Genomic DNA, 14642 nt, shown 5'->3' on the forward strand with positions numbered 1-14642 from the left:
CAAGTGAAAGACACCTGGGAAGATCGCGTCCTGGGTGCTCAGGAGGATTCCAGAGTGGCTCTCCGCTCTCTCAGCTCAGCCTGCCTCTCCAACAGCTCATGAATCTGCTTCTCTACTGAGTGCAGTTTGAACGTGTCCTCACCTGCACTGAAAGGTAGACACAAATTCGCCATTAAAGCAAGTAACAATGGTAATGTCTGTAAATAGTGTGTAAACAATGCAAGCAAGTTTAGCGGCAACCATGCTGGTGGTGCTAACGGGCTATAAGCTAGCGGACTCGGGAAATCAAAACAAAACTAGTGATAACAAAGGCAATCCGGTTGTTTAAGTTGTAAAACACAACAGGGGGTATATTCACGCGTTAAAAGAAGCAAAAGTAATGGTGTATAAAATTTATTTTAGATTGAAAAATAGACAATAAGAACTTGACGGAGCTCAAACTCTAAGTGTGTGGCAGCAACACACGGGAAGTGACATCACTGCTTTAAGCATTTGATAAAAGTACTAATCAATTCAGGAATGCAGTAATGATTTTATGAATTGGTTATGTAATTGAATCATTGGCTTGTTTAAAATGTGGATTAATTCAGGAACCGAACTCCGTGTTGCTCAGTGATTAGAGATGCACAATGCTTCTGCTGTGGATTTATTTGGAATTATTTCTTTGGTGGTATCCACAAGTTTCCTACGCCCCATGAGGCCTTGCGTCAAAAGTGGGAGCGTCATCCGGTTCAAAGTAAACAAGTGGGACATGACACTCATTAATTCAACAGTTGACAGGAGTGACGGGCAAATGAAGCCTCGTGAAGCACCGAGACTTTCCTCTGACTGTTTCAGGAAAAGATCTGGTGGTTAAGTAAAAAATAAAGCAGCCAAAACCCTGTGAAGCTCCGTCGGAAGCATTCACCAGTTTCCATAGATCGATCCATGTTATATGCACAAATAAAAGCCTAAGTGTCTGTGTGTTTGTTTGTTGAATTTCTGATGCCGATAAATTAATTTACCCACTGAACAGTGTCATGAATCCTGTCCGGTCTGCCTGCCAAAAGAGGTTGCCTGTACATTTCACTAACAAGTTACACCACACAGACTGTTGCATCTCACTCCGGACTACGTTTCCCATGACCCATTGCGCTAATCACACCTGTGGCCAATCAGAGACCCTATATAAGCCTTGGACTTCCCCTCGTATCTCACAGAGTATTGTGGTGTTTTGGATGGTTGTTTCGCATGCATTCCCTAGTCCCCTGGTTTCCTAGCTCCCAGTGTTTAGCTTTCTCACCATCTCGCTCGTTTCACAGATGACCCCTTTGCCTTGCCCCTGGATTACATTCGCCGTTCATCGACCCTCACCTGCTGCAGACTATCCCCACGTCTTGTCTACACTGTACCTGTCTGCCATTGTTCCGACCCTGCCCGTTTTTCACTATGACCCTGTCTCGTCATAATAAAGGCTTGAATTTGGATCCGCTCATTTCTCGTCTCCCTCTCCACGTTACAAACAGTGCCATTAAATGCCAGTACGAATATCAATATGATGTAATAGAAGAATAATGTACACATATATTAATTGCATATGGCATATATTTAATTTTCCTGAAATAATTTGTATTCTTCATATTACTTGTATGACTGGGTTTTTAAAAATGTTATTATTAAATAGGTCCCAATGAAAATGTACTCGCAAAGTAAGATCTGGGGGTCGAACATTAGGACATGCAAAGTGAATTGTGCACATGACTGGACAGAAAATGAGGCTTCTACAAAAGGGATTTCTACGTTAACAAGCCTTGAACCGAGGCTTCATCTGGCATGCCCTTTAACACAAGCTCTGATGTCTCGGTTCAAATGTCATTTCACTAGTTGACAGTCATTCAAGATTTAGTGATCCAAACTTGCTAATGATGTGAGAACTTTGCTGGTTTACGCTGGTCAACGACCAGCATCAACCAGCAAAGGACCAGCTTAACCCTTAATCGATCCTTGGGGTCCAGCTGACCCCGCTGGACTTTTCTTTCAATTTTTAAAAAATTTCCTTTCATCTCTGAGGCATAAGACTTGGTGACTTGGGACTTGATTTGGTTTTTCTAAAGGTGTGTAAAAATTACCGTTACTGTCCCTCGGGGGCATATTGACCCCACATTGAAAATGAATGGGAAAAGTGAAAATTTATTTATTTTTTTTTCATTTCGTTTGTCAAAACACAGTGGTAAATCCAGTTTAAATCTGAAACAAAATACATCTATTTAAAGGCCTGGTCCTAGAGCATATTCTCAAAGTGGAACAAACTTTCTATCTCATACACACACGCGCACACACACACATGTGTGTGACTGCAACAGAGAGCCCTCTAATTGGCATATAAAATCAACAAATTTGGCATAAATCTGAAAATTTTCACACATAAATGAAGAACTGGTACTGGAGCACAAATGCAACATGGAACAAGCATGTTCACTCACTCAAACACACACACACACACACACACACACACACACGCACGCACGCACGCACGCGCACACACACACACACAGGTGTCCGGGGCATTTTTTAGATTTTGGAAAATAAAATCAGACATAAATGCATACATAAAAAACATAAAAAAATTAAAGTTTTAGAGCAGTGAACCACACATATATGGTATCATTTGAAAGCTTAGAACCTCAACTTTCTAGTACATCCCATCACTTTTGCATTTATGTTACATATAATAACATAAAACGGTCTGAATTTGCCCCCTCACAAACAAGCTCCCTCTTGTGAAGATGACCTAATAATATTCATATTCATATCGCTCAGACTTATCAAATATAGATGAGTCATATATCAAATGAAAGCTCTCATTCTCCAAACTGTGATTATGTGATTTATTTAATTGATCTAACACATTACAGATAATAATTATCAAAATAATCACGAGGATGGAAATTAATTCTGTAAACAAACAAATAAACAAACAAACAAACATTTACATTATATTTCTGCATCGATTACTACTTCTTTGTGCAAAAAGTGGCCAAAACTTTATATCAGCTCTTAGATTAAGTTATTATCTTTAAAATGACACTATGCTTACTTTTCTATGAGCTTGTCCAGCCAAACGACACCCTAAAATATTTCAGATGCTCCGATCAATGCATGCGATATAGTTGAATGATGTGTTTTCTATAGTTCTGCCTTAACACGTTTGTGTTGATGGGCGTTTACGTCATCACGTAATGCGTGATATGTTTGAAAAGCCAACAATCAGATCTGTCCAAAGAGACCTCCATCAAATCTCTCCTTGCCAAACACGATTGAGGAGAGCGTGCGAAATGCGTGCGAAATGCGCACCGCCCCCTAGCGCGCTGGCCGCAGCGATGCAGAGTTGGGAAACTATGGATTGTGAAGAAATACAATAATAATTATGAATTACTCCACCCATGTGTTAAAATGTAAGGTGTTTTGTCTAAAACGAGACCATTTTTATCCATTTAGCCCAATGTATGTGGGAATGGAAGTCTTTTAAATTCAGGTATACCTTATCTTGCAAAATGGAGACCCCTGGGGGACAAATTTTATAAAATGATACAAAGAAAATTCTCTTTTTTTCCCTGGTTACTGGCACACAGTGGAATCAAAAGAAACTTTCTGCAGAGAGATAGACCGAACAGATCCAGAATAACAGATGTTCAAATAAAAACTTAATTATAAAAAAAATAATAAAAATCTAAATGTGATTTTTTAAATTTGTGTTTATCATAAAATTATGATAAAATACAATAAGAAATGTGAATTATTCCACCCATGTGTTAAAAGTTAGGATGTTTTCTGTAAAATAAGGCCATTTTAATCAATTTACTCCAATGTATGTGAGTAGGGTGCACTTTTCACTTCAGGTATGCCAAAAATCAGTAAAAAAATAACTCGGCTGGATATATGTGGTCATTGCACTTTCTTTCTTTAACTGGAACTTCAAAAAATTTTCCACCAACCTCCAAGATGACAGGATTCTATTCCTAACACCTAGAGCAATGCCCAAAAACCATTTAGATTTAATTTAGATCATCATTAAAGTGATTTTTTCATAAAAAAGTAATTATTTTCAAAAGCCACAAGATGGCGTAGTTGAGTATTTGTGCAGTAAACAGGTAAAAAAAAAGTACCAAATATCCATGAAAACACAGCAAAAATGTAAAGTTGAGAAGTAAACGAAAAAAATAATATATATAGTATATATATTAATAATATATATAGTATATATATTAATAATATATATAGTATATAATAATATATAGTTTGTAGTATTAAAAATGTATATTTCTTTATGCAATCGCTCTGTAAATGTTTGGGGTCCATTTGACCCCAAGGAACATTAACGTAAACCCTAGTTCAGGGACGACAGAGGGTTAAACCAGCACCAAAACATACCTAACCAGCATCTCAGCATCAAAACATGCCTACCAGCATATGCTGGTTTTTTCACCAGGGGTCATTGTGTGAGAAAAGAGATGTGTGGCGTGATAGACTGAGAACAACGTCATAATTGTGTGCTTGTGATTGTGTCTGCGGTAGTATAGATGGGACCGTTATATAATAGCTCTGCCTCATGATTAATTACTGTGCAGATTCAGCCTCCAAATGACATCATGAGCACAAGATGACAGTGGCCTTTCCTGGGTCTTCCTCAGAGTCCTGCTCAGCTGGCCCTCCCTAGTCCCCCAGTGTTACCAGCATGACCACAGTGTCCTAGATAGTCACAGCCTTTGTGGTCTTCATGGTCACAACTTGGGATTTAGGACCCTCACCTTGGCCCTCCAAGCACATGACTCCACATCAGCCACTGAGGCTTTTCAGTCTCGCTTCACTCAGGAAGTTCACATCCTTCTGACTTCACCTTTGGTCTGTCGTCTGACTGGCTCCATCACAGCCTTCTGGGCCTGTGGCTGGGTTCTTCTATTCCTCTCTTGTACCTCAGCCCTCCTTCCCACCATCATCTGAAAGCCATCATCACCTCCCGCTACTTCAGTGTAATTTGTTTGCACCACCAGGAGGTGCCTATAGGAGCAGGGAGTGTACAGTTACATCTGTATTCTTTGGGTTGAAAGAATATAGCCCTCAGTTTCAGTTGTTATTTGTCCATTCTTATCTTTGTTTGGATGGTTTGCTACACTCCTGCAGTGTTCATGTGTTTATGTGCTCCAGAGTGTTTTTGTTTGGTTAATGAAGATACTGCATACATTCATATCCTTGCCTCAACTACTTTCCTTGCTTGCAAACAACCAGTGACAGCTGGAGTGAAGAATCAACCAAAACAAATGTTTTTTGTTGTTGTTGTTGTTGTTGTTGTTGTTTTTTGTTTTGTTTTTTTTTTGAGAAAAAAAAAACACTTTAGATTAGGGAACTTTTCTCAATATTAATAAGTTGATTATTAGAATGCATATTACATATAAATATATATTACGTATAAATATTGTTTGTTTACTTATAAAACACATAATAATGACATATTCTGCATGACTATATTTCTTAACCCACAATACCTAAACATATCTACTACAACAACTACTTACTGTCAATAAGCAGAAATTAGGAGTTTATTGAGGGAAAACTCTTAGTTAACAGTGAATATGTTTAGCTTTTAATGAATTATTGAATTGATGATGGTGATGCAAAAGTGTTGAAAAAAAAGTATTTGGTCAGAGTACACTTGACTTAGACTTCCTCTGCTTGATGTGGGAAGTTTGCTCTTCCTGTCTTTGCTTCAGAGCTGCAGTGAGTTAAATGTTGTGTGGAGGGAAGCAGATTTTAAACACAAGAAGAACATGAGGATCATTCAGCTTCAGCTCTGTGAGTTTATTACATGACATACATACATTTAATATGCATGCACTTTCTAAACTTAAAACAGTAATTTAAGAAAATTTAAGAAGTTAATCTTCATTATTATGTTGATTTATTTTTTATATCTTATAGATGTATTAATCTGTTGTCAGTATGGAGTGTCAGATCTACAAACTGATCTGGGATCAAATGTGACCATAAACTGTGATCTTGATGAAAATGAGGTTTATTGGATTTTACTGAAAACAGCAGATCCTCCAACAGTGATTCTACGATCATTCCCAACACCAAAATCACCTTTTTACCCTAATAAAACATTCAGAAAGAAATATTCAGTGCAGTTTAAACATCGTCTGGTTATAAATAATGTGACTGCTGATGAATTAGGAGTTTATTACTGTATGAACACAGAAACACCTCCAAAACTCAGCAACAGCACCAGAATATACATCACTGGTGAGTTCATTTACTCCTTCAGCAATCAAAGTAAACTGATCAGTGTGATTTGGTATTGATTATGTCATTTATCAGTTGAGTTTGTAGACACTTTTTATTTTAAACACAAAAAGATAATTATCCTTCTCATTCATTGTATTACACAGCTGAATATGTTAAGATATTAAATCTAAAATTAGATCTATGAAACTGCAGGCATTGTGCTTCAGCAGTTATTATTTTAACAGACTGTGGGCACTTTTATTACAGAATCAACTAAGTGTCACAATCATACAATGGAGGAGTTTATTGATCAAACACAGTGGCAGATTATTAGCATCGTATCTGCTCTGATGAACGGACTTCTGATCATTGTGCTGATCGGTGAGTTATTATTCCATTTAAAAAAAAAGGAAAGTAAATATGCTAAAAATAAAAATATCAATATGATGCTCTTTTCTTCATATGCACGTGAGGTTTTTGTAATTGTGTGTTGTGTATTATTAAGTATTGACTAGAATTTAATATTGTACGCATGCCTGTTGATTTTGGCATTTATGTTTCTTCAAATATATCTTTGATGTTTATTGACTAAATCACTGTTCTATTCATAGGATTATTAAAGGTTTTTGTTTTTGGAAGCAGAAGGTCTTTAAAATGCTCAAGACAACCTAATGCTGATCTCCAGCAAATGCAAGTAATAGAACAGCAACACCCAGACCAATTACAGGTAAAATATTTGAAGCCATCATTAATATAATTAAGTCATTACTGTGAGCTTTGATAATTATTTATGATGACTATTAATTGAACTTAAGTAACCTACTGGTTGGATAATAAAACATTAATTGTGGTTCAGGGGCTCCATACTAATATACTATATACTAAAACTGTGTTCTGTGCTGACATTTCAGTACGCTGAGGTGGACTTTACAAAGCTGCGTAAAAATATGAGGCCCAGCCAAGTCAACAGCACCTATGCTGCCCTAAATCTGCCAAAGTTAAAGTTATAAACACATGAGTATGACTGATCTCATATTTGTATATTTGTATTATTGAATATTATTAGCCTTTACAGGATGTATAGAACAGAACTTCTATTTTAGATTTCTGAGACCTTAAATTCATTCTAAGTTACAGCATGTGTAAACTTGCTATAACTTGCTATAAATGTGTTTTGATGTGTCTTGATTATTTGTTCATTAACTCCAGCTAAATTTTATCAGGCATACCAGAAACATGATGTGTGATGTAGCGTATCAGTTATAAATATTAAATATGTCTTGATAACCATGCTGTTTTTTTCACTGTTATTTTTCAAAACATGTTTTTGATGTTCATGCAGCTCTCAAACTTCTAACCACAAACTGGTTAACAGCATTTAACTCACACATCATAACTAGACCAACGTTCTAACATTCTGTTTAAGATAAATCGCCGCTTTGAAATGATAAGGTTCTATCTGCATTCTGCGCACTTTTGAGATATTAAGCTTCAAAGTTTTTGCCTTCCACTTCTGTAGAACCCTTTTTGTTGTCTTAGAAAAGGCCCAAAAATGTACACAGCTTACAAAAGAAACATCACATAATGTAAATAAGTTGAATAAGAATGAATAAGAATATGTGAATAACTCAATTTTGACAAAAATGTCAGATAGAACCTTTTAATTCTAAGGTGGTGAAATGTGTTTTTGTTTAATTATTTTGCGAAAAGATTTTAAAATATTTAAAAAAAATATAAAGCCTTAGTTAATTAACTACAGTATAGGTTGATGATAATATCTACCATCTTTAGGCAACATTTTGTGTCTTGTTAAAAGACTTTTCCACAGCTTAGCGCTCTCACATTATGCTTATTCAGTTTTTTTTCACTTTGTGTTTTAACACAGTAAAAGTGTGAAGTCTTAAAATGTGTTTTACGAAAAAAAATATTCTAGCAAATGAAGGCCATAAAATGTACTGGTTAGAAAACATCAAGGAGACTTTGTTGGTGGTCCCTATGGTGAAAATATGAAGCATCCTGATAATGATGTGATAAGGTTAAACACGGAATAGATATATTTTTGTTGTTTTACCTCTGTGTTTTACCTCTATTTACTATTTTTAATCGCTGATTTGCACAACTGATGTTTAAGTATTTGAAAGGCTAAAATATACAGTACTGTGCAAAAGTCTTAGGCCACTTGTATTTTCATCAGCTAAAAAATGGTTTAAAGTCAGTTATAGTTGGTCTGTTGCTGTAGTGTGTCAGTAGGAAATATCAGTTTACATTTCTAAACATTCATTTTGCCATTAATTGTAATAATCCAGTGAGATTTTTGTGTGGAGCACAGGCTGTTGTCAGACTCCTTGTGCAAACAGAGATCTGATCTCTCCATCATTCAATCCAGACTGTCTTAAGAAACAGAAAAAACGGAGACAGACTAAATCCAGAAGAACTGTGGCAACATCTCCAAGATGCTTTAAGAGACCTACACCTACAAAGCTACAGTACTGTTAACATTTTTAGGCAGTTAGGCACATAAAATGAGGATGCTGTCAAAAAAAAATCATAAATAGATTTTCTTTATCAATGAACTTCTATTAATTAAAATAAATCAGCATTTGATGTGAGCATCCTTTGCGTTTAAAGCAGCTTTTGCCCTATGTGCACTTGTGCATAGTTTTTCAGGTAGCTTTGCAGGTAGGTTATTTGAAACATCTTGGAGATGTTGCCACAGTTCTTCTGGATTTAGTCTGTCTCAGTTTTTCTGTTTCTTCATGTCATTCCAGAGACAGACTGGATGATGGTGAGATCAGATCTCAGTGTGGAGCGCCGGCTGTTGTCAGACTCCTTGTGCAAACAAAAATCTCACTAGATTATTACAATTAATGGCAAACAGAATATTTGGAAATGTAAACCGATATTTTTTTGCTGATACACTACAGCAAAAGATAGCAATAACTTACTTTAAACCATTTTTTAGCTGGTGAAAATACTAGTGGCCTAAGACTTTTGCACAGCACTGTATACTCTTTTAACATAGCCTGGCACCTCATATTTGTAAAGTTTCTATGGTTGTGTTGTTCTGTGTTTGACTCATACTGCCATGTTCTTTAGGTGAGATGTCTTAACAAGCCTTCTAGAGCTTATATTCATAGATAGCCCATAAGTTAATATTATTAGTAGTAGTAGTGACAGCAGATTTTATCAGTTGTGATACTTGTTCAATAGAAATATTTATGTAGGGAATGTTTGTGCAAAGTAATTTTTAATGCATAAAATGTTTACATTTCAAAGGCAAATTTAAATAGACAAGAACAGGAAATCTGAGACAAATACATACACAGTGTGGTTAAACTCAACTGAAGTGCTAAACCAAAGCCAATAAATGTGTTCCACTCTTTTGGTCACTTAACAGCCAATGACAAACAGGGTCACCTTTGTCTAGAGTGGAGGTTTCAACCAAGTGCGGTGTTTTTCTGTACCTTTATACATTCACGTATCTTAGTTCTCACAGTTTCTTAACCTCAATTGAAAGCTGAGCAGCATGTGCATTGCAAATTGTGCTAACCTGCAATTGTTAAATTAAGAAGCAATTTCTATCTGATGTTAACTCTTACATTTACTTTTGTTGGTAATAAAGTAAAATAAATTTAAGTTGATTGAGTAATGTTAAATAACATGTTTTATAGCAAATAAAACTAACACAAAATCAATTAATTTAGATGGTACCACATAAGGCACATTTGTAGGTTAGTAGGTTTTTTAGAGTATGCTGTTGGGATTTTTAAAATGTATATTAGATTATGCTTTTTGTTTCTGTATCTACTGTAGACATACATTTAATACAAAATCATCTGACAACTGTCTTGTAACTGTCAAAGCAGCTTCAAGTGAATCTAGGGCAAGGGGCGGCAGTATGGTGTGTGGAAGGGTACTGGCACGAGAGAGAGAGAGAGAGAGAGAGAGAGAGAGAGAGAGAGAAAGAAAGGAGTGGGGGGAGCATGCAAAACCAGCAAAAAAAAAACAAAAAAAAAACACTCACTACAAAACTATATTTAACAGATGCACCTCAGACAAACAATTGGTAAAACCACAGAGCAGGTTCAAATTATTGGAAATTTGGTATTTACAATATAATTTAAACAAGAAAACAAACAGTATTTAAAATAATTACAGTTATTCTAGTCCCCCCCATCATTGCACATTTTGCATGTCTCCTTTGCATACCCATAATGCACTGTGAGGGTTGTGCTGAATGAATTCCTGTGTCCTGCCAGAAGATTGCATCCAATCATCCATTCATCCATTTTCCAAACCACTGGTTCACTGGGTAAAGCATAACTTGCTGGAGCTGCCAGTTTGCTAAGTTTCAAATGATTTTTGCAAATGATAGCAAGCACAAACTATTTAAAAGTTATTCTGAATACAGCACAGCAGAGTTGTATAAGGTATGTTTAGATAAGGAGACATGCAGAATGTGCAGTGTTGGGTGGATTCCGTAGATGAGATGCTGCAGTTGTTCTCTGCTGCCATCAAGTGGTTGCGAAACGTAGTTTTTCCACCCAATTCACCACTTAGACAGAGAGAGGAGACTGCTGCGGCGACACAAGTCTCTCAAGCCTCGGGCAGACCACGATCAAACAAGACATGGTGGTGCACGTGTGGAAAATGCCAACCATTGCCAACGGAGCAGGAATCTCAATGCTGTCAAGACCAGTGTTGGGGTAACGAATTACAAAGAACGCGAGTTATGTAATATTATTACTTTTTCCAAGTAACTAGTAAAGTAACGCATTACTTCTTAATTGACAAGAAAATATCTGAGTTACTTTTTTTTCAAATAAGTAACGCCAATTACTTTTCCCCCCATTTACTGATTAAAAGCTCTCCTGTCCCTAGGTTGAGAGAAATCAGGAGTAAGATGTTAGTTCTAGAATAAATGTGAACATGCATTAATTCATCTCACAAAAAACAGATTCAGTATTCCTCAAAATGAATAAAAACAGTAAAATTCAACACATAATGACGTTAAACCTGCAATAATTAAAAATGTTAAATAATACAAATAGCCTTTATGCATTTAATCCCATTTTATTAACCAATGTCTTTGCTGCTGACCTTCGATGATCCAATTCAACCATACTAATAAGCAAAAATTACTCAAGATAATCTAACATTTGGTTTCCTTTTTTTATTGCTGAAGAGTTTACTTTTTTTTTTTCTTCTGCGGTCTACTGTACAGACGTGAATTTACTTTTCTCAAAGCCTGAGGCTTTTGGTGTTAAAGACTTTTACATTTGCCAAAAATATAACTTTTTCTATTAAAAACAAACAAGCAAGCCCTGCCAAGATTTAAAAAGTAACGCAAAAGTAACATACTACTTTCCATAAAAAGTAACGAAGTAACATAATTAGTTACTTTTTTAGGGAGTAACTCAATATTGTAATGCATAACTTTCCCCAACACTGGTCAAGACTTGACCATATCTATTCCACTGTCGGAAAGAATCAGCAAGTCAGGTGGTGAGTCGCCCGTGACCTTTCAACGTGATTCTGTAGTACATAGCGTCGTGGACGCGCATCCCAGAGCAAGTGCTACACAAGCTTTTGAAAAGTGTGGTTAAACTCATCTGACATGCTAAACCAAAACCAAAAATATCTTTCACAGGTTAGTCACTCGGCAGCCAATGACAAATAGTCTCTCACCTTTTTCTAGAGTAGAGGTTTAACCTTAAACCACGTGCCAATACCTTTAGACGTTTAGGTAGGCCTATTTCAGTTCTCAAAGTTGTTTTAACCTCAAATGAAAACAGCTGTAGTATGCCTATGTCTACTATGGTTTAAAGTTAAACACTTAATGACAAAATGCTCGCTGTCTGTATCTCGATCTACACATTTAATCAGGGCATTTGATAACTATGCTGGGAAAAAAGGAAAGCACTTTCACACTTCTGGTCTCCAGCTATTTTTAGCTGTACAAAACAGCTCATTTTTGCTGCTTAATATTGCAAATTGGTGCATCTTACCATATTATTTTAATGTGTTAGCTTCATTATGAACACACTGGTTTGTAGTGCAAACAGTTTTACCATTTACTGCACATTGTTATTCTTCTCATAATTTCCCCTGTATTGGCTAATGAAAAGATTGCACTTCCTACATCCATACTTCCATTACTATACACTCATTCATACCTCTCTCCTCCATTCGTGGAGCAGTTATGCCTCGCCGCCATTTCCTTTTACCACCACCATCTCCGTTATTTCAGTCCATTAAAAGTCTCAACTTTCTTCAAAACGACCACCTTTTGTCTCTGAAAACTCTGCAAACACCAAAAAACACACAGATCGAATCTCCTGTGTAAGTCGAAATCCACAAATCATTTTTTAATCAAATTCAGAAATCAATTATTAATCAAATCATGATCTCAAGAATCAATATGAATCAAGTAGATTCCCACCAAAAGATTCCCACCGCTATTAGCTATAATTTCAAGAGGTCTTACATTTGGGTACACAAAGACAAGAAACAAAACGGGTCAAAACAAGATGTGGATGGGCTGACATTCAGGACTGTAGAGGTCATCTCTGGTCTGGAGCTGATCCACCATCTGGCCTGGATATGGTCTGGATCCAGGTGACTGCAGTGACCATCTGATCTGGATACAGACTGGATCTGGGTGGCTATGGTGACCTCAGAATAAGAACGAAACAGACTAATATTAGCGTAGATGCCATTCTTCTAACGATGTAACAAGTGCATCAGGAGTTATGGGACGTGTTCCCAGTTCTGGTTGACCTAATTAATGCAGCCTAGCAATCTTTTAACAGATTTGAAAAAATTTTTAGTGTGTTATGGGTACGCCAGGTTAAAGGGATGGGTCTTTAATCTAGATTTAATCTGACAGAGTGTGCCAACACTAGGTAGATTGTGCAGTAACCACAATAATACATTTAGAAATAAATATTCAGTGCAGTTTAAACAACATCTGGTTATAAATAATTAGGAGTTTATTATTGTATGAACACAGAAACACCTCCAAAACTCAGCAACAGCACCAGAATATACTTCAACGGTGAGTTCAAATAATCAAAAGATATTAATGATCAGTGTGAATATTTTCTGTTCATTATTTGTTATTTGCTCACTTATGAAAACCATAATTATTTCTCTCATTGGTTGCTCTACACAGAGATTAATGTTATAAATATTGTGCTCCAGTGGAGACTGTATTTGTTAGTATAACTGTAACACTTTCATTACAAAACCAGTTCAACAATCACAGAGTGTCACAATCACACAGTGGTTATTGATCAGAATCAAACACAATGGCAGATTATTATCATCATATCTGCTCTAATGAATGGGCTTCTGATCATTGTGGTGATTGGTGAGTTACTATTTAGTATAATTTTTGGCATTTATGTCTCCAAATATATCTTTGAAGTTTATTGACTGAATCAATGTTCTATTCATAGGATTATTAAGGGTTTTTGTTTTCGAAAGCATAAAGCACTCGCGACAACCTGCTGATCTACAGCAGACCCAGGTTACAGAACAGAAAGACTCAGACCAATTACAGGTAAAATATAAAACCATCAAGTTTATTTATTACAGTTATTAAAGTAAGGATGTAAGAAACATACATTTTGATTCCAGAGCTCCAGCTGAAATACTGATACCATTTTCCTCATTGCTCTTTCAGTACACTGAGGTTGACTTTGCCAAGCTGCGTAAAAAGATTAATACCAACCAACAAGAAGTCAACAGCACCTATGCTGCACTAAAGCCACCGAAGTTTTGGATGTCTCTTTTAAAGTTCTGACACCTTAAGAAATAGCATGTAAACTTTATATTTCTTGATTATCTATTCATCAGCTCCAGCTAAGTTTAATTAAGGATACTAGAAACTGATGTATGTAGCATATACATCATAAATACTGATAAATCCTTTGGTAAACATTCCAGTTTGTTCACTGTTTCTTGATGTTCTTGCAGCTGTCAAACTAACCACAAACAGTGGTTGGCAGTTCTTTTACACAAACAACATTAACAAAGTCAAACATGACATTCTTTAGATGATAAATGTGTATTTTTGTTTAATTATTTGTAAAAAAATAAACTGATAGAATGTGTATTAGAAAGTAAACTGCCTAAGTTGATTCATTATAGGTTAATGATGAAGTCTGCTGCCTTTAGTCAAGCATCAACTGAAACCTAATGGCTTTTATTTAAAGACTTTTCTACAGCTCAGCACTCTCACATTTTGGGGAAATTGTGGTGATAAAAGCATGCATTGTGCAATGAGTACAAGCAATACCCAATAGCCAACTAGAAGAAACTTGCCAGGAAACTAACTTTAAAAAACGAAAGGTCTAACCACATTGAATTTGAATGTT

The sequence above is a fragment of the Labeo rohita genome, unplaced genomic scaffold, assembly GCF_022985175.1.
Source record: "Labeo rohita strain BAU-BD-2019 unplaced genomic scaffold, IGBB_LRoh.1.0 scaffold_71, whole genome shotgun sequence".
NCBI lineage: Eukaryota > Metazoa > Chordata > Actinopteri > Cypriniformes > Cyprinidae > Labeo > Labeo rohita.